The sequence below is a fragment of the Haemaphysalis longicornis genome, unplaced genomic scaffold (genome assembly GCF_048455015.1).
Source record: "Haemaphysalis longicornis isolate Haplotype H1 unplaced genomic scaffold, Haemaphysalis longicornis Haplotype H1 scaffold_2, whole genome shotgun sequence".
Lineage (NCBI taxonomy): Eukaryota > Metazoa > Arthropoda > Arachnida > Ixodida > Ixodidae > Haemaphysalis > Haemaphysalis longicornis.
This window is the reverse complement of record NW_027526295.1, coordinates 290,983,492-291,000,773: the sequence shown is the minus strand read 5'-3', so window position 1 is coordinate 291,000,773 and position 17,282 is coordinate 290,983,492. Positions and strand designations below refer to the sequence as shown.

General features: G+C 47.7%; 1 pseudogene across 1 annotated transcript in view; it reads right to left on the bottom strand.

Moving 5' to 3' along the window:
* Positions 1-16,660, bottom strand: part of LOC144170854 (5-hydroxytryptamine receptor pseudogene) — a 269,075-nt pseudogene extending 252,415 nt beyond the window's left edge. The window contains exon 1 of the transcript XR_013322689.1: positions 15,946-16,660. The product of XR_013322689.1 is annotated as a 5-hydroxytryptamine receptor pseudogene, transcript variant X1 (transcript). The remainder of the gene's footprint in view (positions 1-15,945) is intronic.
* Between the last annotated feature and the right edge of the window lie 622 nt (positions 16,661-17,282).

Here is a 17,282-nt window from a genome sequence, read left to right as displayed (position 1 = left end):
CCACGGCTACACTTAGATTCCGCGTCTAAAGGTCCAACGAGACGAAATATCCAACTAGACGAAAGGTCCTACAGTGGATATTCCGTCTCGTTGGATATTGTGTCTCGTTGGACATTCAGGCTCGATTGGACCTTCCGTCTCGGCGGATGTTTCGTCTCGTTGGACATTCAGGCTCGATTGCACCTTTCGTCTAGTTGGATCTTTCGTCTCGTTGGACATTTAGGCTCGATCGGACCTTCCGTTTTGGTGGATCTTTCGTCTCGTTGGACATTCAGGCTCGATTGCACCTTTCGTCTAGTTGGATCTTTCGTGTCGTTGGACATTTAGGCTCGATTGGACCTTCCGTCTCGGCGGATCTTTCGTCTCGTTGGACATTCAGGCTCGATTGCACCTTTCGTCTAGTTGGATCTTTCGTGTCGTTGGAAATTCATGCTCGATTGGACCTTCCGTCTCGGTGGATCTTTCGTCTCGTTGGACATTCAAGCTCTTACTATTAAATGAATGACCGGAGCACTCTAGAGTTACATTGAATGCCCTCTTCCGCAATATGGTTGTGGGATTTTCTGCGTTTTCACGTGCAATACCTTTTACAGGATCATTTGAAGTAAAATGTGCGCCTGGCACCTCTGATTTCCGTCGCAAATTTCTGGTCTGCTTGCAACGCTATTGACGAAAGCACGCTTGGTCGCGAGTACGTTACTGAGAGTTCCTAAATAGGACTTCAGTTTTTTCATTAGGACCTGTTCTACCATTCGGGCGAGCTATAAGGGTTTTTCTTGTTTTTTTTTTCTTTTGGTGTGCAATTATATTGTTACGAGGATATAAAAGGGAAGGGACACAATGTATTTACGCTATTCCAGTATTTACTGTAGACAGCACAGCAAGCCGGAATCTGACGTGATCCTCGTCTTCCTTCACGAGCCCAAAAATGTCCCTCGTCGTCGTCGTCGTCATTCACTTCACCGACGGGTAACATAACCCCCCGGGACGAGGCGCCGTCGCGGCGCACTTTACAGAGCTGTTAGGTTGGGGGGGGGGGGGCAAACATATGGCTTGAGCCGGACAACATGCACAATGTCTGTTGGAGGATGGGCAGGCGAGGACTGGAGTGGGGATATCTCGTAAGTCACATCAGTGACTTGGCGCACGACTCGATAGGGGCCTGAGTAGCGAGGAAAGAGTTTAGCGGAGAGGCCCACACGACGCGTAGGTGTCCACAGAAGCACTAGGGTACCAGGATGAAATTTGGCTGTGGAACGGTGCTTATCGTAGCGAAGCTTGCTGGAGGCCTGGGATGTCGTAAGACGGGTGCGTGCAATTTGACGAGCCGCGTCGGCCTTGGCGGTGACGTCGCGGGCATATTCAGTGGGGCTTGCCGCCGAGGGAATCAAAGTGTCCAATGGCACGTTGGGGTGTCGCCCGTAGAGTAGGTAAAATGGGGAATACCCCGCAGTGTGGTGGCAAGAGGAATTGTACGCGAAGGTCACGTATGGCAGAGCACCGTCCCAATCACGGTGGTCGGGGGAGACGTACATAGATAGCATGTTGGTCAAGGTTTGATTGAGTCGCTCCGTTAAGCCATTCGTTTGAGGATGGCAAGCGGTTGCCAATTTATGTTTAGTTGAGCACGAGCGGAGAATGTCAGCGATCACTTTGGAGAGGAAGTAGCGGCCACGATCAGTAAGCAGCTGCTTAGGGGCTCCGTGGACGAGAATGACGTCGTTGAGCAGAAAGTCTGCGACGTCGGTGGCGCAGCTGGTAGGAAGAGCACGGGTGATGGCATACCGGGTCGCATAATCAGTGGCCACCGCAACCCACTTGTTACCTGCGGTCGACGTAGGGAATGGCCCCAAGAGGTCGAGACCTACTCGGAAGAATGGTTCGGACGGCACGTCCAATGGTTGAAGTGGCCCAGCTGGGAGAGAAGTTGGTGTTTTGCGGCGTTGGCAGGTGTCGCAGGCGTTAACGTAACGTTTCACAGCACGGTATAAACCCGGCCAAAAGAAACGACGCTTGATACGGTCATAGGTGCGAGCTACGCCAAGATGTCCAGCTGTGGGATGATCGTGGAACTGTTGAAGTATGTCTAGGCGAAGTTGTTTTGGTACGACCGGTAACAGCTCAGGTCCATCGCAGGAGAGATTTCGTCGGTATAGAGTACCGTCTTGGAGGTGAAAAATCAGCGAAAAATAATATTCCCGAGCTTCATGCGCATGACAGGCACGTGCGCGCTAAGCAAACAATCACGTGCTCTTCCATCCAAAAAAGGAGGGTGCTACGACCGTCGCCTGACACTCACTGCGTACGCGCGCGAGTGTCCGTCAACTGCTCGCAGCCCGTAAAAAGCGGTCGATGGGGATGAGGGTTGTATATTCTCAGTTCGGCCTCATCAAGTCGTCAGTTTGATGTGTGATTTGTCATCCAGTATTTCACACATTATTCAGTTAATGAGATAGAACATCCAACTTGAATATCTTCTCTTCTGGTATTTCGTTTAAATTTCGCGTCCACTTATACAAACGATGTTATTGTGCTTCACGCTGTCACAAAAGCAAGCCCAGATTCTGACCATGAGGACGCACAATATTTTGAATGTGTTGTTAGAGTTCCGGAGGCTTTGAGGGCGCGTCAGAAAAGCAGCTCATTGCTTTCTGGATGGCTTACTACTAGCTGTTCTTATTGGCAGCCACAATATGGTAAGTATATAGAAATACGCAAACAAAGGAAAGCTTGCCAGCAAGCAATACAAGGAAGTCGAACTGCGAGACTGGCCTAGAGCCGTCATTGTTCAGCGAGTCCAATGAAGCATTATATAAATTAGACAAGAGCAAGACCGAAGACAGAGCTAGCTGCAATTTAGGCTCATCTTGTACATGCGCTGCGCTTCTTTGAATTCTTCCTTGTTGTCTTTTTCAGGATTAATATTTTTGTCGATTGGTTCAAACGCAAACATTCATAACTTCTGCGTGATACTGCATTCTAGTAAAACTTGGCGCTATTTTTTTCTCACATTATGGTGTGTGCAGAAAAACTCAACAAGTAAAATCACGCAACAAGTTTAGATATGGCTCTCTTTCTCACCAAGGCGCACTCAGTAATGTGTCTCATCAATTTCGGTTCATTTCACGTGTTAAGGCCTACCCCATTTCACAACCAACCACTTTCTCTCGAGTCAACTTAAAATAGAGTGTTCGCATGAGAACAACTTCTAAAACAATATTTAAACAAAACTTATGAACGACATAAGATATACTCTCTAAGACTCTCTTGGGCCTAAAAATGCTTTATGGTGTACACCGACAATCTGCGTTTATCTATCCAAAAGTTTTACACGATAGCTTAACCTATAACACATTTACTGGAAAATGCGATGTACCAGCGTTAGCCGTAAAATACACGCTATATAATGGAAACAAAATGGACACCTACAACAGATATTTTCCATTTAGTCTCAAATTCGTTCCAACTTTACACTTCTTACCACGGAGGACGCTGAAAAGGAAAATATTTTGACCATACAGGCTCAGAGCTTCTTCAAGCCTTCGGTAAAAGTATATTTGGTGCTCTTGATTGTGCATAATGCACGTGTTGCACTAATGCCGGTAAATACTTTTTTGCCGTAATTCTATCTATTTACACTTCTGCATAATCGAGAGGTATGAGCTTTAGAACCTAGAAAAATCGTCATTAAAGCTTACTCGCCAATTTTAGCACTTACGCATCGGAAAGCCGAATTTTCAAAAGGTAGATACATTTAGCTTGTGTTTAGTCGGTCGACCAGCGTAACAAAGAAACTAGCATAAAGTTGTGCGCGAAATGGAAACACTAAGACAAAATAGCGACCTGTGCGCATACACACTCGGAGTTTCAGTGAAACCCCTGCTGCTACGTCTTCATAATTTTCTCATTTTTCTTTGTTTAGGTCTTTACCGTCTCTTTTTTTAAAGGGGTTAAGAAGGACAAATGCAACAGCATAACTCGATGGAGCCAGCCTTTGGTCACCCACTCAACTCTATATCAGACATGCAAGACGTTTTTTTAACCGAAAAACAACACGAACAATTGAAAAACATTGAAATTTTAAGCCACACGACGACAGCGGTGACGTAATAGATAAATTCCCGGTCTATTCGGTTCAAGAGCACCAACATGCTTAATTGCACACACCCCCACAATATGTTTAATTTACTAAGCCCATCTCCCCTTTATGTTTAATTTATTACGCACCGGCAGCTCAGTGTGCAATGTATTGATTGCGCTACTGAGCACAAACTTGTGGTTGGTGACCACGCAGGGTAACGTAGGAGACGCAAAAAGCATCAGTGTGTCTGCATTTGACCGCATGTTATAGATCATTAGGCATCATCAATTAATCCGTAGCCCTCCACCATGCATGGCTGTCCGCAAAATATTGGCTGTATATTTTGTTCCAAAATCCCTGTTTTAACACGTTTAATATTTTCATAATGAATATCGGGATAATGAATACCGCTGTAGGATATCGCTCTCGGATCGCTCTCGGATGGAGTAACACAACTATTCAGAGATGGGCAACTATACTTGAAGCGAAGGAGCGAACAAGAGAGAGCATCATCCGCCGATGCTGCTTGAATGAAATTATTAAATGCAGAGCATTTCTTTAACTCACGATGTCACCCGGCCTTGTCGGCATGCCTCGGCGTCCGCAACAGCCGTTCCAGGTGCGCCCTCTCCCCCACTCCTCCTCTCCCGCATCACGCTACCCTCCTCGCTCTCAACAACAGGTCCGCCCCCCCCTTCCCCTACACTATATAAAAAAATAATACTTACCGGCGCCTGGTTTCGATCCCACGACCCTGCGGGCGGAACGCAAGGTACATGGTGCTCTTCCCACTACGCCACAAAACCGACACAGAATGAAAGGCTACGAACGCGCCTTATATCCTTGACTCATTCAAACTACGTCAAGAAGCTGCTGATACAACGCATTCACTACCACCAACTCCCCAAACACTAAACGTTAACGCAATACACCCACCCCCTATGCGACGCATTTACTCGAGTCCCCCTCGCGGGGAGATGGGCCCTTTTTTATTCTCAAAGCGGTTCAGATGATTCTGTCTGCACGTTAATTCTAGTCAACCAATAAGGAGTGCTCCAGCTCACTCGAGTAGCTAGCCCATACGTTGCTAAAAAATCAATTGAGCAGAAGTTCGTTTTTCTAGCTTAAGAGCAATTGGCGAAATTTTGTGATTTCCGGGACAGTGTCACACGCTAATAAACGGACACTGAAGTGATTTGTAAACATTGCGGGATTACGAGCGCAAATTGCAGCTCACAGTCCATAGGCCATGTTTCGACCACTATGAGCGCGTTTACGCGAATTTATTGAGTAAAAAAAGCAATTCGAAAATGTTGTCCACCTCTCTGCACCCTCGCCCATTTTCTGTGGCGTTTTCGTGTGACTCACGAGGAGACGAGCTGGCAATTGGCTGCGCTACTGCACGGTTCGCCGACCTTCCGATTGAGTCAGTCGGCTCAGCGTTTAGATCGCCGGCCGCCAACGGGTCGTCGCAATTCGCTCGCTCAATTGAAACTAAGCCACAACACGTTTGGGAATGGAAGAATGTGCCTTTCTTTACTTTGTTAGTTTGTACACTGTATCAAGCTCCGAGTCCGGGTCGCTCCACACAAGCGCTGCAGAAGTGCACATGGGACGCTTCGCTGACTTTACGCTAGTAGCAAAATCTAAGGCCACTTGAAGGCGGGAAAAGAGTCAACGAAGTCAATATTGGTACAAATGAAATAAAATTAACTGAAACTTTTACCGTACAGCGCATAACTAGGGAGTAGTAAGCACTTTTTTTGCGCTGGGAGAACAAGCACAGCGGTCAGCAGCACCACCGCACATCTGCGAACGCTTTTCTGTCAAAGAAATGGAATTGCTAGACGTGAGATATTGTGGAAGTTTGGCGGACGCTTACTGCACGGGCGTTATACAATAGTCACCTAAAGTACTTAAAACTAAATAAAAGTCAACTAAACTAAATAAAAGTGTAAACTGGTTATACATTTTATACTTTATATATCCATCCGCGGGAGAGCTGGCTCGAAGCCGAGTGGTCTGAGGCGCTAGGCTATTGTTTTGCAAGTCAGAAGTTCGAATCCCCGAGGGTACATCCTTTTTTTTTTGCAAGTTATTTTTTCGTTTTCGGCCGATGTTTTCTTAACTGAGTTCACCATTTTTGGGCCGTAACGTTCACTGCTCCACGAGCGCGTTCGCAGAACGCACGCAGACTGCCACTGACGGGCTAGCGAGTTCTCGTTAGCGTACTGTTGCCACAAGCACCGACTGCTTGCGGGCACACCCTTGGCCTGGTGCGAACACGCTTTTTACGATACAGGCATGAGTGAGGGAAGCTCCGAATATGCGGGAAAAGCGCATGGCATTTGAGCGTCTGCGGTGACGCGGAGGGCGTTCATCCACTGCGTAGGGCTCGGCTAGTGATTTCTACGATTGCAAGCCGTCCTGGGAGGCTTATCTCAGGCGTTTTACAGCCGACAACATGGCAGAAGCGCGGTACGGCGATTACTGAGATATCGAGAATGCCCATCCAACGATGCTGTCGGATGTCAAGCATGTTGTTTTACAGAACCGAAACCAAAACTTGTTTGAATGCTAACCTCGCACATCGTCCAATCACGGTGCCATCTCCTCCCGACTTCACAGCCTTTAGTTGGTGCGACCGCCACAGACCGCGCATGGTAGTTTTTCTTCTTTCCCCCTTTATAAAATAATTAACGACTTATCAAGGATAAACGATGAAAAGTGTGGTAATTTGAGCCAGTCTACGCAGTGCAAGCAAAACCGGGAGATCGACAAATTCACTTCAGTGTGCCTTTAATCATACGATCGTACTCTGTGCCGCGAACAAACAGATTAGTCTTATAGATTTTCATACTCAAAAGCACACTTTCTTTTTCTTTTGTGATGGAACTATTTTGATGAGGTTGACGGAAGCCATCCGGTACGGCACGTTCATGTCCAACGCTTTCTATTGACGGCAAAATATACGCTTCATATTGACACACAGCGCTCATTTTATTACGGCGTAGTGTAACGTTTGGCACAACACACTTGAACCTATCGCTATCGGCCTAATCTTAAAAAAATGCGTGTCTTGAATGAAAAAGTGCGGCCTTAGTATTGTTGGACCGTTCGTCTCAGTGGACCTTTCATCTCGTTGGACATTCAGGCTCGATTGGACCTTTCGTCTCGTTGCACATTCAGGCTTGCTGATCACGTGACGAATTGGACCTTTCGTCTCGTTGGATCTTTCATGTGGTTGGACATTCAGGCCACCAGCGCCTCGTTTACCGGTGCCGATGAGGAGTTCTCAAGGGCAAGAAGAGCATCACCCCATAGTGTCAATGCGACTATTTATGTCTGTTGATGTCGCCGCCGAGAATCGGGGTGGTAACGGCGCAGACGACGGACGCCGGGGCCTGCTTTTCTTTTCCGGCGAGATCGGAGGCATGCGCAGACACGGCAAACGCTGTCGTGGCGGTTTTCAGTGTTGCCAAGAGAAGAAATCGCCAGCGAAACTTTTATAAGAATACCATCTATGTACCGAAGAGGCGATGTTGGAGTCCGGATAGCTTGACAGAAACCACCGTGGAAGTACTCCATCAGCGGCCTTGGGTCACGCCTTGCGCATGCGCAGGCAATAAGTGAAACGGAATGCGTGCGGAGACCGTAGTGAGCTAGGAGACGGGCTAAATACACCCCGGCCGTCAGTGTTTTGGGACAAAGTGGATAAAGCAGAAGAGCGCAGCATCGGCGTAGCTGCGAGTAAGTCGTGACGGCAAGAGGAATGACAACGCGACGAGCCGTTCAACAAAGAAGTCCCTTGCGCTGAAGACCGGAATTGGCCTTGAATGGTTGAAATCGACGTCGCGGGCAGGGATTGAAACAGCGGCCGGAACTAGATTACTAATTATATGGGCTTAAAAAAACGGTCTTACGTAGATATGGCTGCCATATCTCCAAAGCAACTCGTTGCTGTGGCCTCCGTCAGGAGCGGCGAAAACACTGGGACTTCCTGCTCAATGCTGCAACTGTGGGCACACGCACAAGTGAGCGAGCTACTGAAGGAGAAACGATAACGTAGAAGATGAGATTTGCGACCAGGCGTATGTTCTGCGCTGAAGCTAAGATCATCACCGAAAGTCGAACGAATGAAAGACAACGCTTGTCACCCACCCCACTCAACTTGGACGAGACGATGGCTAGAAGCTTTATGGGTTGGGTAGTTATGGAACACTGTAGCCATATTTAGTTGATGTCCTCCCGTGCTATAAAAAAAATTGTTTTGAACTCGCGCAGCCTATTGCATACAACGTCAAACGGGAACGGAGCTCAGAGTCTTCATCAGAGAAAGGGTAGTAGCACGTGCTGTGCAAGAAATTCATTGCCGATACCCACATAGGCAGTATGGCTTGATGAGGGTGCTGAACAATACGGAGATGAAAATAAAAGGTAAAAAAAGAGGTTGTAACGGGCCCCCTCAATCCAAGCTTTTCCTTGCGATAACGTACCTGACACCTGATGTAGATGATAGTTGACGATGCAGCTTGTGTTGATACGCCCATTCATATTCTTTGAACCTAATGCCTGGGAAGCACCAGTTATAAAAAGAAAAATATAGCGACGGCCCCGGAGTAATTAAATATCAGACTATGTTTATATTGCGCTGCCCCACCATACCTCAGAGAAAGTGGGCACCGCTCACTCACTTTCACAAATATCAATATATTTTTCCTCACGCGCTCACTCACACTCACGCTCACTACGCACACTCCACCACTCGTACCCACTCGCGCTCACGCTCATTATTCGCCGTCACCACTCGCGCTCGCGCTCACCGCAGCAGACCCTCCATGAGTCACGAAGCCAAACAGTATTAGTGCATTATGGCATCAGCAGGCCATACAAATCATATTCCTGAATCAATACGCCACCAGAGAATTAATTTTATTGTGCCCCATAGCAGGAGCTCAGTGACGACATATTTCCGAAGCTAAAAGCAATTTCGCATTAAGAACCATCACAGCGAGCGGCTCCTGTGACGAATAGCCAACAGCCAGTACAAGTGCAATAGTGTCGCTCACCGCGGTAAGCCCCGTAAATGGCGCGAGTTGCCCGAGTGCACTCGCGAGTGGTGAGTGGGGCTCACGGCGAGTGTCACTCGCACTCGGAAGTTGTGAGCGGGGCTCCCCGCACCAAATCGTCTCCGGGCCCCGACAAAATAAGTAACAAGCTACTTCGAAACCTCGACGACCCTACCATCGCCGACCTGACTAAACTTTTCAATGAATGTTGGGAGAAGGAGGAACTCCCACCTCAATGAACGACAACCAAAACCGTTCTTATTCCCAAACCGGGGAAGCAGCCACACGTCGATCACCTCCGACCTATACCATTAACATCGTGCCTAGGCAAGCTCTTAGACCACGTTGTTCTCACCCGACTCAACAGTCACATCGAAAATCACCACCTGCTACCTCACTCCATGCTGGAGTTCCGACCTCAGCTCTCTACTCAGGACGTCATGCTACAACTAAAACACCACATAGTAGATGCTCGATTCAGTTTCGCACATAACACCAAGGCGATCTTGGGCTTCGATTTAGCGCAGACCTTCGACTCCGTTAGCCACTCGGCAATCCTGGAAAAAGTAGCCACGGCTGGAGTCGGTTGGCTAGCATACAACTATATTTGTAATTTACTCACGGTTCGAACAGCCACATTCACCCTTAGACAATTGACTACAACCCCCATCCCCCTTCGTAACAAAGATGCCCCCCAAGGATCGGTTCTTTCCCCCTTTCTTTTTAATATAGCCCGACGAGGCCTACCCCCACTCCTCGACGCCATCCCCCACCTACAGCACAGCGTATACGCCGACGACATCACGTTGTTGGTTACTAGAGGATCCGATGGTCACATCCAAGATACCCTCCAAACGGCAAGTGATGTCGTCGAAGCGTATGCTGCCTCTCGTGGTCTGTCCTGCTCCCCAACAAAAACAGAGCTTCATCTATACAGACCTAAAACACCAGAAAAACAACCATCTGCCCCACTCACCCTCATCCAAAGCACTACCTCTAACGGCCAACCCGTCCCAATAGTTGGCTACATCAAGATTCTAGGTCTCCATATACAGGTAAACGGACATAATGTAGATACTCTCCGTGGCCTAGAAAAAGGGGTTTACAGGACTACACGACTCATCTCTCGCATATCTACCAAACATCGAGGAGGGAAAGAAAACAATCTAATACGTCTCGTACAAGCCTTCGTCATAAGTCGCATAGCATACGTCACCCCCTTCCTAAACCTCAAAGTCAGCAAAACACACAAAATTGGAGCTATGATACGTAAATCATATAAACAGGCCCTAGGTCTCCCCGTTACACTATCAACAGACAAACTACTCTCGGTAGGTCTTAAAAATACACTAGACGAAGTTATCGAAGCCCAACGGTTACCGAAACTTGAGCGACTCACGAGGAGTGGCACTGGACGCCACATTCTTCAGAGTCTTGGCCTCAGTCGCCCCACTATTTCTGACACCCATGTCGACACTCCCCCAGTCATTCGACACCAACTGGTAATCCTACCCCTCCTAAACACATGCACCCGGTTCATAACGGGGAAGGGCGCCGAGCGAGAACGCAGGCTTTACACAAGCAACACTCCTCCAACCCACAAGTAGCCTAAGTGGAGGCTGCAGAATACCCACGACGCGAAGCCATGGCAGCGGTCGTAGTTGATTCATCTCACTGAACACTAGCCGCGCTCTCCTTCCCTACTTAATTTCCTACCGTAGCCTAAGAAATGGCTATCACTCTTGCAATTATTTCCAGCCCTAAGATTACTACTATAATACGCGACTCCAAATCGGCCATTACCAATTACTCCAACGGGCGAGTTGTCCCCCAAACTTTACGCCTTCTCCTGAAGGAACGTAAATTCGCGAAACGAAAAATATATATCGTTTGGGCACCGGGCCACTCCGAACTCCCAGGAAAATAATTGGCACACGAGGTTGCTCGAGAACTGGTAATCCGAGAGCCCAGTGACGCTGCAGAATCTCCTCAACATTTCTCCCATAGGGACCACCTCTTGACCTACCGATCGGTACTCGATCACTACCGACTGTTCAGAGCTCGCTTCCCACCACCCGACCCCTCGCTCTCGGGCGGCCACGCTGTTGTATGGCGCCAACTTCAAACATCCACATGTTTCCCACCCCTGCCCTCCTATCACTCTACTACCCAGAGTTGCACTCTAATCGATGCCCTCTTTGCCATTAATACGCAGACCTACCGCATGTGATTTGGTCCTGTGCAGACATACCCCTTCAAACTCTTAAAAAGAACCCCACTTTATTACAAATTACAAACGAGGAGCAGTGAGAGGCCGTGCTGCTCAGCACAGACCCTATGACCTAGGTCTCACTTGCCCAGGTCGCCGAAGACGCCGCAGAGATATACATGAATCCTGCTGTCGCCGGAAGGACACTCAAGTCGACCTAAAAACGGTCCCACCCGTGGCAACAAAAAAGTTTAATCTGATCTGATCTGATCTGCGATGAATGAGTGGGCTCGCCGCGAGTCACGCTCGCACTCGCGAATGCTGAGTGGGGTGTGTGTGAGTGCACTCGTGAGTTAGCCTGCCGTCCTATGTGGCCCACAGTATACCACGCTTCTAACTATCCTCGCGATAGGAGAGCCGGACGGATCACTACACAATCTGACGCGCACTAGCTTTATCGGTCGAAAAATAACTACCCGCTGATTTTATTTTTCGTAAAAAGACGGCCTATAAGCCGTCCTGTCGGTGCTAGTCTCCAATTACTAGTTGACAAAGCACGAACTCGACCAGCGAGCATAAATTGACACACCACTTTTCCTTAAAATGGTACCTTTCTTACGATCTTTTCGTGTGTTTCTGCAACGATCCGATGAGGAGAGAAAATAAATAAACCTCCAAAAACGTTTTACACCAGTGACGATGGAAAATATCATGCGGGTTCGCTAGACAGTGGGAACTCGCGTTAGATCTGCAATAGAGGCTTGTTACGTCACATACCGCAGGAATATGAAAAAAAAATTTAACATCAATAAAATATGTTGCAACATGATCAGAAAGAAATGCCTTAGTTGAGGTACACGATAAGGATGTTAGGTCAATGTTCTAAATTAAACTTTGTCATGGCTGCGAAATTACAAATTACGCAAATCTGTAAGTGCTTGTGACCGCAGCGTGAAGCGCTCTTACTCTGGCTTCGCATACGGATCGTTGTTTCACCTGATGTCATGCCGCACCGCATGACCTAAGAATGTGCCATGTCTCAGCCAAAATTGCTCACATCCAGGCTCCCTGAAGGGAGCACGAATGTGCATTGCGATACTTGGAAGAGAAAAAACAACGAAAAGCTTTCAGAGTGCGGAGGTAGGGAACCAAGCCAATCAGTCGATTCTATCCCATAGTTATCGACCCTGCTGTTGTGCTGATTTACGACGGCTCGTATCTGAGGAAATTACCGTGCGTCGTGCTCTGAACGCTCTGACTGGGGCCGCTAATAGCGTATCTTATTTAGTGGCTATACTTCTCTCATTTCAGGCTGCTATTGGCACACACGCTGTTTATCTTTCTTTTTCGTGAAGCATTTTTCTCCCCTGTGCGGTGGGAAGGCTTCGGCCACTTGATAGCGCCAAGATTCCAGGCTTGCGTCTTCCCTGGCGTTTTATGGGCTTCGGGCAAGCGATAACCCCACGATTTCCCCAGTGGCGACACCAAAAGGAAGGGAAGAAGACCGCCCTTGCACTTGGGTGCCCCCATAAATTGAAAGGATATGACAGGTAGGAGAAAAGGTGGGCTCAAAATAAGTTGAGTTCCCATTACGTGTTAATAGGAAGATATGGACCTGTTAACGAGCTTTAGCGTTCTATGTCACGAAGCTGAAAAATAAAAAGGTTGCATTGCTCTGAGACGAAGGTGCAAATACTGGGGTGGCCGATACCAAATCTTACTGGTCAGGATGACTGAGAAATGAAAACAACCTGCTTTTTCTTGACACTTAGTCGTAGGGTAATATATTTACTGCAGGAGGTGTATAGAAGTATAGAACGGCGCATAAAGACGACTAAAAACTCCCCGTGATCACGTAATTTGTTTTTTTGTGCTCCACGCAAAAAAAAAAAAAAAATTGGGTAGTCACGTTGAGATGAGGGTTATCTGTATATACGTTAAGGCTTCAGTACCGCATACCGCAGGATCGGCGTAATTAGCCCCCTTGCGGGGTGTTTAGGCCCTTCGTTTGCAGAAAGGCATGCTACGCGAACTTTCGTGCAAGTGGCATGCTCAAAATTCGTCAAATGGCGCACATGCTTATTGTATTTATTTTTGGACGTCTTATCCGCAGATTAGGCTTACAGTGGCTGATGTGGTACTAGCATTCATCCTTGGGTGTGTCTGAGAGCGGTTGCTTAGGGGATGTCTAAGGTTCGATGTCCATACTTGTTTTTTCTTTTTCTCCTAAATACGTCCTAGGAACAATTATTAGTTCTTATATTTTCCACCGCTATTCTCACTCTGTCTACCCTCCCCAGATAATATGCATACAAAAGACTACAAGCTCATCACCGCATTTCGTTGTACCGAGGCCCATACGACTGCACCTACCCATTCTACGACTCCGCCGTACAGCATGTGAATGTGCAACATCTGCTGTGGACCTGCCCGGCACTGAATTAGATCCGATTACGGCACCTCCGTGCAACCGGCCTCCACCCTGGCCGCCCTCCATACCTGCAGCGCTGGGTTCATGGACAAGCTTTTCATCGGCAACTTCTGGGCTTTGTACACGAAGCAAACCTGTTCCGTACCTGCGAATCGTGCACCGCTGTGCCACAGGGCAAACTTCCGAATAAGAAAAAATTTCAGGAAAGACGCCAAAAAAAGCGTAAACTTTGGCGACGCCCCCAAAAGACGTTAGAACACAAATAAGACGGGTAACGTACCGACGACAAAATAAAGCCCTCTCTAAGAGGACCATCCTGCCGGTTGGCTATCAGGGGCGTGGCACTGGAAAGCGCCAAACAGGCCGCTCATCCGGGAGTCTCTTGATGTGTTACGAACGTACGCTTTTGCATTTCACGCATTCCGGGGACATAGCCGTCATGTCCGGCATTCGAACCGTGCTCTTAGAAACAATGCTTTAGCCATTCCCACGACATAACTGCCTCCAGTTCGATTCGCCGAGAATACGCATTTGGTTAATTCTATAACAAGGCGGGCTATGACAACCTGTGAGAACGCGAAGTGCGCTTGGGGCTAAACAGCACATGTGCTCGCAAAGCGTTAACTTGTTTCTCTTACCGAAGTGGCGGTGCTTACATGTACGTAGATAATACATCCACCGTACCGTTCATTGGTTTATTGTGCTGTCGACTTAAAAGTATAGAACTAAGCGTTCCCATGTTTTTAAAGCGTACTCCCTTTTTTTTATTTGCCTACTGGCAAGGTTTCCTTAGTAGTTCGTCAAGTTGGCTAAGCAGGAGTGTCGCCAGTTAACTATAAAATGATGCCGGTTCCAGGTTAGGTGGAAAAAAATATGAAGTGAAGTTACACGTTACCTCTGCAAGCGTTTACAATGCTGGTGTTTAAATAAAATGAAAGTCGAACATTTGGCTCCTTAAGTCTTCATCGCCGCCCGGAGAAGTGAAGAAAGGCGCCTTGCATCTGCTTTCTTCGCGAAATAATTTTGGGGATTGATTGCTTTGTATCATTATTATGGCAAAAAAGATTTTTATTGGTCTATAATATAACAAAGGGACAGGGTTTCAGATGTTATAGTAGGGCAGAGGGGTTTCAAGTTGGGCTAACTGTATCTTAGTTGGGCGTTCAGTGCGTATTTCAACGTTTTCAACACGTATGACCCAAACAGAGCATGAAATGGGCCACTCGTGTGTCGAGACATCAACGCAGGTTAGGCATGATATAAATGTCGTCGAATTGAGAGGTAAAAACGAACAGACTGCAAGAGTCCCAGTGTTTAATAGAACCGTGTGCGTTGCTATTGCAGCGACCAGGCAAACGCGCAGGCCGGTGATCACTTTAGTGTTTCGGTTTCCGTACATCGGCCAGCAACTCAGTTTACATCTACCCGTTTCTTATCATTTCCGGAATTTATGCAAGCATACTGGAATATTTAATAAAGTCACGTAAGCAGTTCCAACTTGCTCCTTATAAACCGCTCCCTACTACTGTCTTTATTAATTATGTCAGAGAACCCGCCCGCCCGCAGATCGTTGTACAAACGACAAAAAAATGTTAAATGTGTACGAAGGATTTTTAAATTGTCTAGTTGATGTCATAACTAGCTTCTAGGGTAATTTTTGCCCCCCTCAATAAATTACTAATGTCGTAAGCCAAACTTTTAAAATGTAATTCAAGTTAGGTTGCGTTTTTTTTAATATTGCCTCTGACATTTAGCTTATGCTGCTTTACCCTCACCTACGTAATATTTTCACTATGGCTTAGTGATGGCTGTAATAATAGTCTGTCACTTCTGATTATGAAACTGCTAAATTGCCGTATCGATACGTAACGAGTATAAAGGAAATCTTAATGAATTTTTCGAGCTTTCCTCAACGTTATTTGCTATAGTTTCAATGCGCAGACGCATTGATGGCCTTTCTAGTTAAGAAATGAAAAAGTTATACGGCTAGGGTAGAAACACGAGTTCAAGTTCAATACGCAGAAAACACAACAGGTGTTCATTTGTATGCTCAAAGACAAGTTTACAAACTCATCGCTAAGCCGATCAAAAGAAATACGCCCGGGATGAGGGAGAGCGACAATGTGCCAGGCGTCATTGAGAAGCGTACACTTACCGCGCTGGCAGACTGCTGGTGTGTATCCAACGGGCGGGAAGCCTCTTGGGGCCGGAAGTCTTTCAGGTCCGCGTGGATTTCTTGAATCCCGGGGCAAAAGTGCTGACATTCCGCCACTTGCCCGGATAATATTTTGCTTCTGTGTGAGCAACACTTTCCACGTGTCTTTTATCCTCTACTTAAAAGCGACGAGTGATATGGCACTGAATGTGCAGACAATAAAATCTAAACTCAGGGTTTCGGGCAGTTCACCGACCAAGCCTTTGGAATCAAAGCATTAACTTCTTCTCATTAAAGGCCAGCAGATTCAGATTTTACAAGAATGAAAACCAGGCTTCCCTTGCCTCCCCGTTCTGCTCACGCGTCGAGTTGTGAACCCCGACCAGCATATCTTTGATGTATCCGCTGTCAAACGTAAATCGTCTCTGCACTTTGCGAGCAAGCTTTCTTCTGCAGGAATGCTAGCCTAATGTCTGCGTCGCATTCGCCCAAAACAAAGAAGGAAGTACCACACGAGATAGGAGTTCGAAGTCGCAAGACGCACAGTGGACGTTCTGCCGGCGAAGCGCTGCGAATCCAGAGGAGCCGACTGAAAGTCGTGCGGAGCTCGAACAGCTGCGAGTGCGGCCGCGCTCCAACACCGGCTTCATGCGCGCCGGCACCGTCAGTCACAGTCCCGACGCCGCCGCCGGGAGCGACAGCACATGTGCACGCGCCTGCGATTCCGATCTGTGTGCTGCTCGTCGGCGCGGGATCGCGGGGAGCCTCCCGTGCTCGGGACGGACGCTAGGCGTCACTGGCGCGACTCCGGAGCCTGCAACGCCGCTGCTGGTCCGCTTCCCTCTCTCGACGCGCCGCCGGCGCAGCCCGTCCTCCCCTCTCGCCACCGCTTTCTCTCACACCCGTTGCCGCTTGGCGTCCCGTTTTCACCCAATTTTCTTCCACCCTGCCTTTCCTGGCAGAATGCGCTGGGCATTTTTTCACCCTTGAAATACCTATGGACGGGCGTGGCCTGAAGAGTGAGGCACAAGAGTTATCCTAACCCTCCTTATACCAAAAAATTTTAAAGCGCTCCGCGATAAAAAAGACTGTTGTCAATGTTTCTGAGATTATTTATCTCATTTGCACCTCTGTTTTCGTAATACCCAATTTTCCTACTCTTGCATACTTCTATATTTTCTCACTGAGGTGTATTGTAAAAAGCGCTGTTTTAACGAGGCACTTGTTTTAGCCAATGTGAAAGTCACTCCCGCATGAACTCACCTTCCAACCAGTTGCTCGCAGCCGAGTCACCTTGTTGCAGCATTTCTCGCGCTCCGCAAGAAATGCTGCAACAA